This window comes from Oncorhynchus nerka, linkage group LG5, assembly GCF_034236695.1.
Source record: "Oncorhynchus nerka isolate Pitt River linkage group LG5, Oner_Uvic_2.0, whole genome shotgun sequence".
Classification (NCBI taxonomy): domain Eukaryota; kingdom Metazoa; phylum Chordata; class Actinopteri; order Salmoniformes; family Salmonidae; genus Oncorhynchus; species Oncorhynchus nerka.
Window position 1 is genome coordinate 36,393,888 of NC_088400.1, and position 14,677 is coordinate 36,408,564.

Consider the following 14,677-nt stretch of genomic DNA (forward strand, 5'->3'; position numbering starts at 1 on the left):
TGTGAGATCTGACACTGAAAAACAGGAAAGAAGTGTGTCAGAGTGAGTGACTCACATCCCAGGGCAGGGGAGGAAATGGCCCTCTCATCCTCCCTCTCTCCCTCCATCTCCTGCCCCTGATCTGCTCCCATTCGATCAGGAGTCAGGCAGCAAAAGGCATGCTGGGCTATTTATAGGCGAGTGGTGCTATTCTTATAAAAAAGGCAGCCAGAGTCTATTTGAGGCTCTCAGAAGTACAGCGGGCTCCCTGGCTGCTGACGTCAGCGGTGCAGCTTTCGCTGCAGAGAGCGAGACTCACCAACAGAGAGATAGAGACCATCACTAAACGGGGAGAGACCTGCTGAGAGAAAGAGACCATAACTAAACGGGGAGAGAGAAACCTGCTGAGATGGAGACCATCACTAACTGGGATGGATGAATGGAGAGATACCTGCTAATGGAGAGGGAAAGGGAGAGAGGGAGACTTGTTAACAGAGAGATGGAGAGAAAAAGAAAAGCTCAATAAGAGAGTGAGAGACTAAGAGCAAGACATTGAACGGAAACTCTGAGAAAGAGGGGGAAGGAGGGGGGGGTTGTGTGAGGTTTGGATTCTGGTAATTGAAAGGGTTTATTTTTGGCTGTGATGTGAATGCAGGTTGTGTGTGCTACACCGTGTGATATAATGGTAGGCTGCGTGGGGGGAACTGGACAGTTAGGCTCTCTTCCAGAGAGGTTGGATTAGTGGAGAAATGGCATGCCACACGCCAGGCTGGGTAAACATGTGAGCACAGCCCATACCACCCCAAAACACACAAGACACACACGATTACAAAATCATGACTCACGTTTACACTGCACTTAAACCTTTCATCTTAAATCAAACACACTATGCACATTTAGTTAACTGCACACTCCAGTACATGTACTGCACACACAATACACTAAAATGAACCCACTGATAGAGATTCAAAATAGGTCAAGAACACTGATGGAGGAGGCTGTGCTGTTGGCTGGGGACATCAAATAACCAATGAACAGAGTTCAAGACCAACGCATCTCTTCAACCTTGTTGGGGTAGGGCTGGACGAAATGGCAAAAAATTTAAACAAATGATGGGCGATTCAGGAGCTCCAACAGTGACATGTTTTGGCTCTGTAATCCAGCACTTTGAATGTGAAATTATGCAATGACTGAGGTTAAATTGCAGATTGTCAGCTTTAATTTGAGGGTATTTCCATCCATTCCATACACACTTTTTGTGCATACTCCCCCTACTGCTGGGCAGTATACGTGTTTTGCGATATACCGGTATTGATGAACGGACCGGTTTTGGTTTTTACCTTCTATACCGGTATTTGAATGTTTGGTTTGTTAAATGTGATACGCAGTGTGTAGCGTCCATCTTTATAGTTTACTTCGCTACTTGAGTCATCCCTCTCCACTCCCTCTATGCCACTTTCCACACAGACCTAGCTAAGCCCCGTCACTAATGGAGCGCATTTGATGTTCCTCAACCACGAGACACTTGCGTCATGGTCAATGCAGCATATGCAACACTGTAGTTGTCACTTTCCATCTTAATATAAATACTAGCATTCTATAATGACACTATTAGCTTGTGTTTCTTGCATCTGCAAACAGCTAGTTTGTCTTTTCTTAGCAAGTTCGGCCTAAATCTTGTTAGCTGCTAATCACTAGCTAGCTAGCTAATACACGTACTGAGTAAGGGCAAGCGTAATTAGCTATACAGCCTGATAATACCAGTGATTGTGTAGACCTAAATCAACATGTTTGTGCAACAGTGTCTTCTAAATTAAAGTTGTAAACGCAAAGCAAGAATAATGTTAGCTACATGAAGTAGCTAAGAGAATACATTCAACGTAGCCAAAGATTATAGGAAACGCATATCAACACATTAGTTCCTACCCTGTCGCAATAACTCCTCCCTGGCATTCTCATTCGTTGTCATGTCAAACACTGTATTAAAAAATGCCCACTATTATATTCTAACTACATAATTAGAATAGACATTATAGTCCCATGATTCCAAGTGTTTTGCTCTAAATTGCAACATTGTTAAAAATAAGGCCCAGATTACTTGCCCATATCGTGCAGCCCTACATGGCAGGCTAGAAATGATCTCAAATGCAGAAATGGCTGAAAATTGACTTTTTGGGGGTTGAAGTTGAATTGAACAGTATAAAACAATCAGAATGGAGAAAGACCCATTGAAATCACTTAGAATGTATGTGTTGCCACCCTGGGGTCACACACACGACTCAAAGAAAATGTACAACTTTTATTATTAAAAAACAAAATAACGTCAATAAATAAATTAAGTGATCTAATATGTTGGGCACATTGCCCAGCCCCAACTCCCCCTTATTTTAGTGGACCTAAAGTACTGTGACAAATGCAATTATGTATATAGTAAAGTAATAAAAAGTTAAGTATTTGGTCCTATATTCATAGCACGCAATGACTATCAAGCTTGTGACTACAAATGTTGGATACATTTGCTGTTTCAGATTGTGTGCCCAATAGAAATGAATGCTAAATAATCTAGGGTGTCATTTGAGTAACTTTTATTGGTAATAATATAATATTTCTAAACACTTCTACATTAATGGGAATGATTACACATCCTGAATGAATAATGAGTGAGAAAATTAGACGCACCAGTCATACCGCAACGCCGAACAATAGACTGAGCATTAAAAGGACATTTCACCGCATATAGTCAATTCGGAAAGTATTCAGACCCCTTTACTTTTTTCACATTATAGCCTTATTCTAAAATTGATTAGTCCCCCCCCCCAATCTACACACAATACCCCATAATAACAAAGCAAAAACAGGTTTTTAGTAATTGCACATTTAAAAATAATCACAAGTACTCAGTACTTTGAAGCACATTTGATAGCAATTACAGCCTCGAGTCTTCTTGGGTATGACTTCTTGGGTACGCTACAAGCTTGGCACACTTGTATTTGGGGAACTCCTCCCATTCTTGGGAAGCGTAGCTGCACAGCTATTTTCAGGTCTCTGCAGAGATGTTTGATTGGGTTCAAGTCCGGGCTCTGGCTGGGCCACAAGGACATTCAGAGACTTGTCCCAAAGCCTCTCTGTTATCTTGGCTGTGTGTTCAGGGTTGCTGTCCTGTTGGAAGGTGAACCAGTCAGGTCCTGAGCAAGTTTTCATCAAGGATCTCTGTAGTTTGCTCCATTCATATTTCCCTTGATCCTGACTAGTCCCCCGGTCCCTGCAGCATGATGCTGCCACCACGTTTCACCGTAAGGATGGTGTCAGTTTTCCTCCAGAACTTTGGCATTCAGGCCAAAGAGTTTAATCTTGGTTTCATCAGACCAGAGAATCTGGTTTCTCATGGTCTGAGTGTCTTTAGGTTCCTTTTGCCAAACTCCAAGCAGGCTTTCACTGAGGAGTGGCATCCGTCTGGCCACTACCATAAAGGCCTGATTGGTGGAGTGCTGCAGAGATGGGAGAATCTTCCAGAAGGACAACCATCTCCAAACAGAAACTCTGGATCTATGTCAGAGTGACCATCGGGTTCTTGGTCCCCTCCCTGACCAAGGCCCTTCTCCCCGATCAGTTTTCCAAGAGTTAGCCGCCCAGCCAGAGGCTTGGTGGTTCTAAACTTCTTCCATTTAAGAATGGAGGCCACTGTGTTCTTGGGGACCTTCAAATGGTGCATCTTTTTTTTGCCACCCTTTCCCAGCTCTGTGCCTGAACACAATCCTGTCTCGGAGCTCTACGAACAATTCCTTCAACCTCGTGGTTTGTTAATTTTTTCTTTCTGTGGGACCTTAAAATAGACAGGTGTGTAGCTTTTCAAATCATGTCCAATCAAGGGAATTTACCACAGGTGGACTCCAATAAAGTTGTAGAAGCGTCAATGATGATTCATGGAAACAGGATGCACCTGAGCTCAATTTTCAGTGTCATAGCAAAGGGTCTGAATACTTACGCAAATAAGGTATATCTGTTTTATACATTTGCAAAAAATTCTAAAAGACCTATTTTCGCTTTGCCAATATGGGGTATTGTGTGTAGAATGTTATTTAATCAATTTTGGAATAAGGCTGTAACGTAACAAAATGGAAGAAAAAGGGAAGGGGTCTGAATAATTTACGAATGCACTGTATTTGCATTAATAAGCTATGAACATGTCACAAAAATGTCAGATTTCCTCACTACATGCAAATACGAGCATTTATGCATCTCACCGGTAGAAACGGGCAGCAACATTGCCATGCCTATCAGCAAACCACAAATGCATAGCGATTTCAGCACATGGAGCGCCCTGTGGAGGTGAAAAATATGAAAAAGTCTAGCCAGTAGTTTCAGCCAGAGGATTTAGAAACGGAACTGAAGTCTCAACTGATAGGGTTGCCATGTCGTTGAACGTTAAAAGGGGATGCTATCAAAGAGATGTTCCCCTTCACTTCAAAGAGGAAGAACAGCAGCAGAAAAGTCAACCCGAGATAACGTAGCTAAAGTTACCTAGCAAGCAAACTACATTTGTTTATCCTAAACCAAAATCTAGCTGGTTTTCAGAATATGCTCGCTAGAAATTCCGAAGCACATCAAACATATAAATGGAACATGTAAAGTGTTCCCATGTTTCATGAGCTGGAAAAAAAAAATCCCCGAAATGTTCCACACAAAAAATAAAATACATGTGCTTCAAATCAAATCAAATTTTATTTGTCACATACGTGGTTAGCAGATGTTAATGCGAGTGTAGTGAAATGCTTGTGCTTCTAGTTCCGACAATGCAGTAATAACCAACAAGTAATCTAGCTAACAATTCCAAAACTACTACCTTATAGACACAAGTGTAAGGGGATAAGAATTTGTACATAAAGATATATGAGTGAGTGATGGTACAGAGCGGCATAGGCAAGATACAGTAGATGGTATCGAGTGCAGTATATACATATGAGATAAGCATGTAAACAAAGTGGCATAGTTAAAGTGGCTAGTGATACATGTATTACATAAAGATGCAGTAGATGGTATTGAGTACAGTATATACATATGAGATGAATAATGTAGGGTATGTAAACATTATATTAAGTAGCATTGTTTAAAGTGGCTAGTGATATATTTTCCATCAATTCCCATTATTAAAGTGGCTGGAGTTGAGTCAGTGTGTTGGCAGCAGCCACTCAATGTTAGTGGTGGCTGTTTAACAGTCTGATGGCCTTGAGATAGAAGCTGTTTTTCAGTCTCTCGGTCCCAGCTTTGATGCACCTGTACTGACCTCGCCTTCTGGATGATAGCGGGGTGAACTGGCAGTGGCTCGGGTGGTTGTTGTCCTTGATGATCTTTATGGCCTTCCTGTGACATCGGGTGGTGTAGGTGTCCTGGAGGGCAGGTAGTTTGCCCCCGGTGATGCGTTGTGCAGACCTCACTACCCTCTGGAGAGCCTTACGGTTGTGGGCGGAGCAGTTGCCGTACCAGGCGGTGATACAGCCGAACAGGATGCTCTCGATTGTGCATCTGTAGAAGTTTGTGAGTGCTTTTGGTGACAAGCCGAATTTCTTCAGCCTCCTGAGGTTGAAGAGGCGCTGCTGCGCCTTCTTCACGATGCTGTCCGTGTGGGTGGACCAATTCAGTTTGTCTGTGATGTGTACGCCGAGGAACTTAAAACTTACTACCCTCTCCACTACTGTCCCATCAATGTGGATGGTTAGTGAGCATTTCTCCTTTGCCAAGATAAATCAATCCACCTGACAGGTGTAGCATATCAAGAAGCTGATTAAACAACAGGGACACAGGTGCCCCTTGTGCTGGGGACAGTAAATGGCCGTTCTAAAATGTGCTGTTTTGTCACAACATAATACCACAGATGTCGTAAGTTGAGGGAGGGTGCAATTGGCATGCTGACTGTAAAGTCCCCCAGAGCTGTTAACAATTTAATATTATTTTCTCTACCATAAGCCCCCCCAAGCATTATTTTAGAGAATTTGGCAGTACGTCCAACTCGCCTCAAATGCAGAACACGTGAATGGCGTTGTGTGGACGAGCGGTTTGCGGAAGTCAACGTTGTGAACAGAGTGCCCCATGGTGGTGGTTGGGTTATGGTATGGGCAGGAACAAGCTACGGACAACGAACATTTTATCAATGCAATTTGAATGCACGGAAATATCGTGACTAGATCCCGGGGGCTATTGTGAGGCCCATTTCTTTAAGGCATCTGTGACCAACAGATTCATATCTGTATTCCCAGTCATGTGAAATCCATAGATTAGGGGCTAATTAATTTATTTCAGTTGGACCGATTCTCATTTGAACTGTAACTAAGGCTGACCCCAATTAGTCGACTGGTTGATTGTTTGGGCCATAAACGGTTGGTCGCAAATATATGTTTCTTTATGGCACGAGAGACACCTGTCTGATTTGCGGCCATCTCAGTGAACTAATCCATTGCAGACGATGAGAGTAATCCATTGTGGAGGTCACGTGGATGGCACCGTCCAAGAAGGGGAGGGTGGCCAAAATGCACGTCTCTCTCCAGAGAGTGTGAATTGTTTGCATATATCAATTCCCCATTACATACATCACCAGCAGTACCCTACATTTACCTTTAATTCCTAATCTACAATGTTTGGTTATGGTCATTTCTGTAAATGCATTCAATATATTATTCCAGTCATTTACCATTGTCAAAGTAGACACGTAGTTTGCAGTGCGCACAACCTATGCTACACTTGTGATAAATAAGTTAGTTTATTTCATTCCATTTATGAGCTGTCAATTTAGGTCATTGTCTTTTGTTTGGAGCGCTACAGTCATTGTGGAGTAAGGATGCGCACTGGATTACAGATCGAAGTAGGCCTATAGGCTACCTGGCCTGTGTGCAAATGTGGGCATATAAAAATGTGCCCATTTGAGAATATGATAGTATTTCAGATTGGCTTAACGCACCACCATAATGTTCTTCCCCTCAAACAAAGTATATTTTTACATCCATTGAGGACAGTAGTTCAATGTATTTTTAAAATCTTTCCAGCTCTCTCCCTTTTGATAACCACTCCGTGTGAATGGGAAAAATGTCATGCCCTGATCCAGTGGAAACATAAAATAAGTCTGGCTGATGAGCTCTTAACCCTTGGACAAATAGCCTACAGCGTGTCTGGCTCACTCACTGGCACCGGGAAACTGAGGGGCCCAGAATATTTTATACGTTTGAAGTTAATTTGCAGACAAGCCTGCGTAACCAATGTGATTTATAGGATATTTATTTTTCAGGGTATGTTCTACCTGCGGGCTGCAATGTTTTATTTGTTGGCTTTATGTAGGCTACTTTTACATAAATTAAATGAAAAGGTTACACAAAATGTCCATATGAAAACCATAACTGGCACGAAATAGTCAGATAAATTGGCATTCCACATGAAAGGTTGCAGACTCCTCGTGTAGCCAATTGCCGACAACTTCAGGAGAGTAATAGCAGAATCTGGTAAAGCCAGCAGGAGGATGGTCGGGGCAGGTTCTCCTCTTCTGGTTATCTTGATCTTTGGCTCCCTCTTGAGTCAATGGTCTTATTTAAATCAAACAGCATCAACCAAGCATATAGTTGATTTTATTAAAATACATGGGTGCGTATATTGAAAAATTCACGTTTCAAATTTCTACCAATCAATTGGTCGACAGAACAGACCACTTTCGGTCAAACAAGATTTATTTTAGTCGGGGACAGCCTTAACTTAAATCTTTGACATTGTTGCCGGTTATGTTATATTATTGTTCATTATAATTAGGCAGCTGCTGTCTGACAATGTGATTTGTAACTTCTCAAGCTAATGTTTTCATTAGGTTACGTTTAGCTAACCGTTAGGCTAGCTAGCTACCGCAGATGCCAACGTGACTGTTCTATTTAGAGTCTAATCAATAACTGCAGAGGCACGAACATCAAGCTCAGCACCAGGAACTAGCGCAAGTCACCTGAAATCTATTAAATCTTCCATGACGAGCAAATAAATATACTGGAGCTAGGCATGCACACGGTCCGCGGCAGGTAGCCTACCGGTTAAGAGCTTTGGGCCGAAAGTAGTTGGTTCGAATCCCGGAGCCGGCACGGTGGAAAAATCTGTCAATCTGACCTTGAGCAAAGCAGTTAACCCTCAACAACTCCTCCTACCTGGGCATCAATTAAGGCAGCAACCTGCACCTCTCTTATTCAGAACGGTTGGGTTAAATGCAGAAGACACATTTTGGTTGTATAACTGACTAGTTATCCCTTTTCACTGTCTTGTCGTCATGGTTGGTGTGTTTATAAGTAGGCTACACCTACTGTAGTTATTAGGATGCAAGTTGATTGTTAATGCAGTGACCGACTGGTGTCTGTTGGGAAAAAGTATTCTGTGTGAAGGTTAGTATGCATGATCCATTGCCATGAGGGCGGTGGGTAGACAAAGTTGTTTGAGTGTGTATTGATGGGGGCAAAGTGTAAAATGTTGGCTAAAGCACTGACTACGTGTCCTACAGACTAACCATGCTGCTGCTGCTGACCTTGACATATGCTTCAGTAGTACAGAGCCTGTAAACCCATCGGACTTTAAACAAGCCAGGACAGCCAAAAGTAGAAATGAAAACAGACTACCCGGTTGAGAAAACAAAACCACCAATAACACTGAACTGTCCACAAGACTGTGGACTGTCCACAAGTGCTGCTCAAACTTTTACACTATTTGCTAAAAGCCCCATTGACTCAGTGTAACAAAACACCATTCCACAGTACCCTTTTTAATTCATTGTATGGTTACACATCTTCATGACCAGTCAACATGTCATTCCATGAAATCTTCTCCAAGAGGTTGAAGCAGTGGGTGGTGAAGAAAGTGGACAAGAGGCTTGTCCAGCTGGCTGTGGAGTTCAGAAAGAGCCAGACGGTGGTCTTACAAGGAGCCAGAGCCACAGTTCTCCAAACCCAACATCACCAAAGCCTGCTAAACCAGCTGCCATTCCCCAACACAAGAAGTTCACCAGATGAAGAATATTCAACCAACATCCATATTCAGTTAGACTGATGTTGTAGTATAATATTGAATGCCAAGTATGCTCACAACTGCATTGTGGTCCAGGTATTGCTAGCTGTCGTACATATGTATATAAGTGTTTTATATAACTTTTTTTTACTAGTACTGACAAGTGGCTAAATGATTCCAGCTTTATCAGAAACCTATAAAGTGTTGATTTCAACTTATTGATCAATTCATTGTGATATTCATTAAATGTATTTGGATAAACTCGCTTCAATCTTAGTGCTAAAACAAATTATGCAGGGAGTTGGTGTATCATTTAAACTAATTGGTTGCCAAGTAAACATGTTTCAATAAAACAGTAGATTAGTCTGTCAATATAGCAAATAAATAGACATGGCTTGTATTCAAGACAACGTTTAATTGCTCTGAAGACCGAGGTGAGTTTACACAGCAGTACGGAGGAACAGTTATGGCAATGTATTACATATACAGTAGAATAAAAATATGCCAATAACGCGTATAATAAATAATAGAGTTCTACAAAGGGAATACTTGGGTATGATGCAGTGAAGTGTTCGGAGTCACTTTGATGCAAGGGGAGATATGTGAAAGGTCCCATAACTCTTGAGTTTCAACCTCTTCGTATCCAAGCAGTTTTGTCTGAGAGAAAAAGGCAAACGACATTACACATTCATGGGCAATCATTGTGTACTGTCTGTATTCCTACTGTAGCAGCATAGTGTAGAATAATGAGACATCGCAGACACACGTTAGCTAGCTAGCTACAACACAGGTATAGTTGCTCCAAGACTAATATGAGTCAAAACATTTAGCCAGTTTTGCTCATAATGAGAGGCACTGAGGCTAGCTAAGCTAGTTAGAGAGCTATAACGTTACACTAAAAGTACATTTTAGGTATAACAAACACAGCTAGCTAGCATAAGCCTAGCTATTCATATACATTTGTTTTTGCTTTCATTTGTTTGGGAATACGTGTGGGGGTTTTTCATCACCATGCCCTGTTATGTCCGAAACGATCACCATATTGTACTGTGCTGAACAACACTGTCTTGGTTAAAAGAGAGGTTATAGTGCTAGCTAGCTCCCGACAGAAAAACAACTTGTTTGTGTTTGACCCTCCTGAGTCCTGGTCCAGCTGGTCTCGAAATCATTTCTCACAGTCAACACGTCTTCAGTGTATTCCGGCTCAAATACATAGGTCAACACGTAAAAGAACATCCAACAATGGTTTCGCCGTCCAGCTCTTCTTGGAAAGCGGAAGCAGCCATTGTAGCTAATTATTTAGCAGTCTCAGATAGACAGTGCACGGTTAACATAGCTCCAGTGAAACCTGTAAACTAGTACCGCCACTGTTTTGAAAAGACTGCCTTCAAGGGTGAGACGAAGAAAGAAATGATGGCTCCTGTCTGGCTGTAGTCTTACAAAGCCAGGGAAAATGAGTCAGCCTAGAGATCCTGCAACGTCCCGGAAGATAGGAACATCGTTGAGACAAGTCCAACGGCTCTATTGAACTAACACAACCATATTTACTCATGTGATCGTGCAATCGGCGAAACACAAAAGGCCGCAATAGCTACAAACGTCTCCGTTCATTTTGAAATCACAACAGGCTTAATCAACCAATGACGTCATTGGTTGAAGTCTCCCGGCACGAAATTTAAAAAAAACTACAGCTATAGTCTATAATGTCTGAAACACCTCATCACTCAAAATGAAGCAGAGAGACCGGAAAAACACCCAAATAGAGTCTAGTGGTGAAGTTTCCCTTTAATTTACAAGAATTAATGATCATTGATGGTACCATTTTTGTTGGTACTTTTACCCCTTTTTCGTGATATCCAATTGGTAGTTAGTCTTGTCCCATCATTGCAACTCCCGTACGGACTCGGGAGAGACAAAGGTCGAGAGCCATACGTCCTCCGAAACACGACCCTGCCAAGCCGCACTGCTTCTTGACACACTGATCGCTTAACCCGGAAGCCAACCGCACCAATGTGTCAGAGGAAACCGCGTACAACCGGCCCGCCACAAGGAGTCGCCAGAGCGTGATGGGACAAGGACATCCCGACCAGCCAAACCCTCCCCTAAACCCGGACGACGTTGGGCCAATTGTCTCGCTCAACGGCCACGGCCGGTTGTGAGAGAACCCGGGGCTGAAGGGACACCTCAAGCACTGTGAAGCAGTGCTTTAAAGTGCTGTGCCACTCAGGAGCCATAACTTGAGAAGTTGAGAAACATTGTTAGAAAGTTCTCAATTCTAGTAAAAATCCTGTCAATGTGTTTCGGTGTCCCTGTGAACAATTCTGTTGGACAAAACCTCAAATGCAAATAGCGAGTTGAAAGCACTTGTCAGAGAGGAAGAAGTGATTTATCATCGTTGTTGTGTACGTGGCAGGGGAGGGGCTTGGTGTGTGTGTGTGTAAACAGAGGAGGCAGCGAAGCGAGAGGTTTCACTCTTATGACAAAGCCTTTCTATGGACTTATTTTGGACCTAAGCTTGTCGCTTGCTTTCCCGCCTTTGGTACAAGGACTCCCAATGTTAGGGGGGGAGAAATTAGCACTTTGTCATTATATACTGATCTCTAGTTTAAATGGGAAGGTAAACAAGGCACTGAAGAAGATATTTTTAAAAATATGAGAACAAGCAGACAAACACTCATAAAAGCGGGGGGGGAAAATCCTTGATTCTTGCGATACAGGCATTTGAAAGTGCAAAAACATAACATTGAAATAAAATCGATATCGCCCAGCCCTACCATGAGGTTTCTAGACTAGTTCTCTGACACGAGCATGATGGACTACTGGTAGGCTACTCTATTTATACCAGCCAGCCACTCCATGATCTTATCCTCTCAGAATGTTACCCATCCAGCTATTCATCTCCCAGAAGAATCTCCCTGACGCTCAACACACTGGGCCAGATTACACTGGGGACAGGCTGTTTAGACCTTTAGTTTAGGTTACAGTTATAGAGAGAGGTGGTTAGTTTCCATCTCCTTGGGTTAGAGGGAGAGCGACGAGGGAGACAGAGAAATTGTAGATGTTTTTTTAAATCGTCGCTGGGCAGATCTTTTGGCCTTATAGAAGAGATGTGGAAGAGAGGTAGAGAAAGGGACCTAACGCAGCAGAGGTGAAAAACTCCTGAGGTGCGTTTTTCTTTCTGTAAAGGTTCATTTCTGACAAAATCGGAAGTTGCTCTTTCCATTTCCCCTGAAAACCGGATGCATCCTTTTGATGCCCCACACAGGGTGGGAATGGTGTGGTTCAGTTGTGAGCACTGACCCGACAGATAAACATGTGCTTTGACTCTGGCTCAGCCCTCTCTCTCAGCCCACTCACACTTTCCACTGAGCAGTGGAGGAGAGGCTTACCCACACACACACCCAGTTTCACAACTGCCATAAATAGGTTAAACTCGCAAAACGCATACAGAGGATGACATGCAAATACATTTACATTTTACACACAGGCCTGACCACAGGAAGTCAAATAGACTGTTTCACACGTGCTACAAACACACATTCAGTGACAAATACATAGCTATACCCCACAAAAATTACACACACACATTTTAAAATAAGGCTGTAACGTAACAAAATGTGGGAAAAGGCAAGGGGTCTGAATACTTTCTGAATGCACTGTGTGTGTGTGTGTGTGTGTGTGTGTGTACATATATACACACACACAGTTGAAGTCAGAAGTTTACATACACTTAGGTTGGAGTCACTGAAACTCATTTTTCAACCACTCCATAGATGTCTTGTTAACAAACTATAGTTTTGGCAATTTGGTTAGGACATCTACTTTGTGCATGACAAAAGTCACATTCCAACAATTGTTTAGACATATTTCAATTATAATTCACTGTATCACAATTCCAGTGGGTCAAAAGTTTACATACACTGAGTTGACTGTGCCTTTAAACAGCTAGGAAAATTCAGGGAAAATTATGTCATGGCTTTAGAAGCTTCTTATGGGCTAATTAAAATCATTGGAGGTGTACCTGTAGATGTATTTCAAGGCCTACCTTCAAACTCAGTGCCTCTGCTTGACATCATGGGAAAATCAGAAGATATCAGCCAAGACTTTAGGAAAAAAATGGTAGACCTCCACAAGTCTGGTTCATCCTTGAGAGCAATTTCCAAACGCCTGAAGGTACCACGTTCATCTGTACAAACAATAGTACGCAAGTATAAACACCATGGGACCGCGCAGCCGTCATACTGCTCAGGAAGGAGAAGCGTTGTACTTGGTGCGAAAAGTGCAAATCAATCCCAGAAAAACAGCAAAGGACCTTGTGGAGATGCTGGAGGAAACAGGTACAAAGTATCTATATCCACAGTAAAACGAGTCCTATATCAACATAACCTGAAAGGCCGCTCAGCACGGAAGAAGCCATTGCTCCAAAACCACCATAAAAAAGCCAGACTACGGTTTACAACTGCACACCGGGACAAAGATCGTACTTTTTGGAGGAATGTCCTCTGGTCTGATGAAACAAAAATAGAAAAGTTTGGCCATAATGAACATCGTTATGTTTGGAGGAAAAAGGGGGAGGCTTGCAAGCCAAAGAACACCATCCCAACCGTGAAGCACTGGGGTGGCAGAATCATGTTGTGGGGGTGCTTTGCTGCAGGAGGGGCTAGTGCACTTCACAAAATAGATGGCATCATGAGGCAGAAAAACAATGTGGATATATTGAAGCAACATCTCAAGACATCAGTCAGGAAGGTAAAGCTTGGTCGCAAATGGGTCTTCCAAATGGACAATGACCCCAAGCATACTTAAGGTTGTGGCAAAATGGCCTAAAGACAACAAAGTTAAAGTACTGGAGTGGCCATTACGAAGCCCTGAACTCAATCCTATAGAAAATGTGTGGGCAGAACTGAAAAACTGTGTGCGAGCAAGGAGGCCTTCAAACCTGACTCAGTCACACCAGCTCTGTCAGGAGGAATGGGCCAATATTCACCCAACTTATTGTGGGAAGCTTGTGGAAGGCTGCCTGAAACATTTGACCCAAGTTAAACAATTTGAAGGCAATAATACCAAATACTAATTGAGTGTATGTAACCTTCTGACCAACTGGGAATGTGATGAAAGAAATAAAAGCTGAAATAAATCACTACTATTATTCTGACATTTCACATTCTTAAAATAAAGTGGTGTTCCTAACTGACCTAAGAGAGGGAATTTTTACTAGGATTAAATGTCAAGAACTGTGAAAAACTGAGTTTAAATGTACTTGGCTAGGGTGTATGTAAACTTCCGACTTCAACTGTGTGTGAAATACTTTTTGGTATAAAAACATTAAATACATATCAGGGCTGGGTTTTGCTAACATACTAGGGCTTGGAATTGCCAGGGACCTCACAATACGATATAGCACCATACTTCGGTGCCGATATGCTATGCATGATGATGCTCACAATTCTATATGTATTGCGATTCAATACTGTGATTTGATTGAGATTTGAGACGTTCCAAACATATTACTTACTATATGCCTGCTGCAGAGAGACGAAAGAGAATGAGAAGTCATTTTAAAATCAGTCAGGGAAATAAAAAAGTGCTGAAAACATGTTGGCTCACTATTACAAAAGATGGAGAACAAGCTATAGCAGCGTTTCCCAAACTAGGGGACAGATACTGAAAAAAAAAAAAAAAA

At 42.3% G+C, this 14,677-nt stretch overlaps 1 protein-coding gene across 6 annotated transcripts in view; it reads right to left on the reverse strand.

Moving 5' to 3' along the window:
* LOC115129410 (phospholipid-transporting ATPase IG-like) overlaps nucleotides 1–14,677 on the reverse strand; it is a 69,460-nt gene that overhangs the window by 36,512 nt on the left and 18,271 nt on the right. The window lies entirely within an intron of this gene.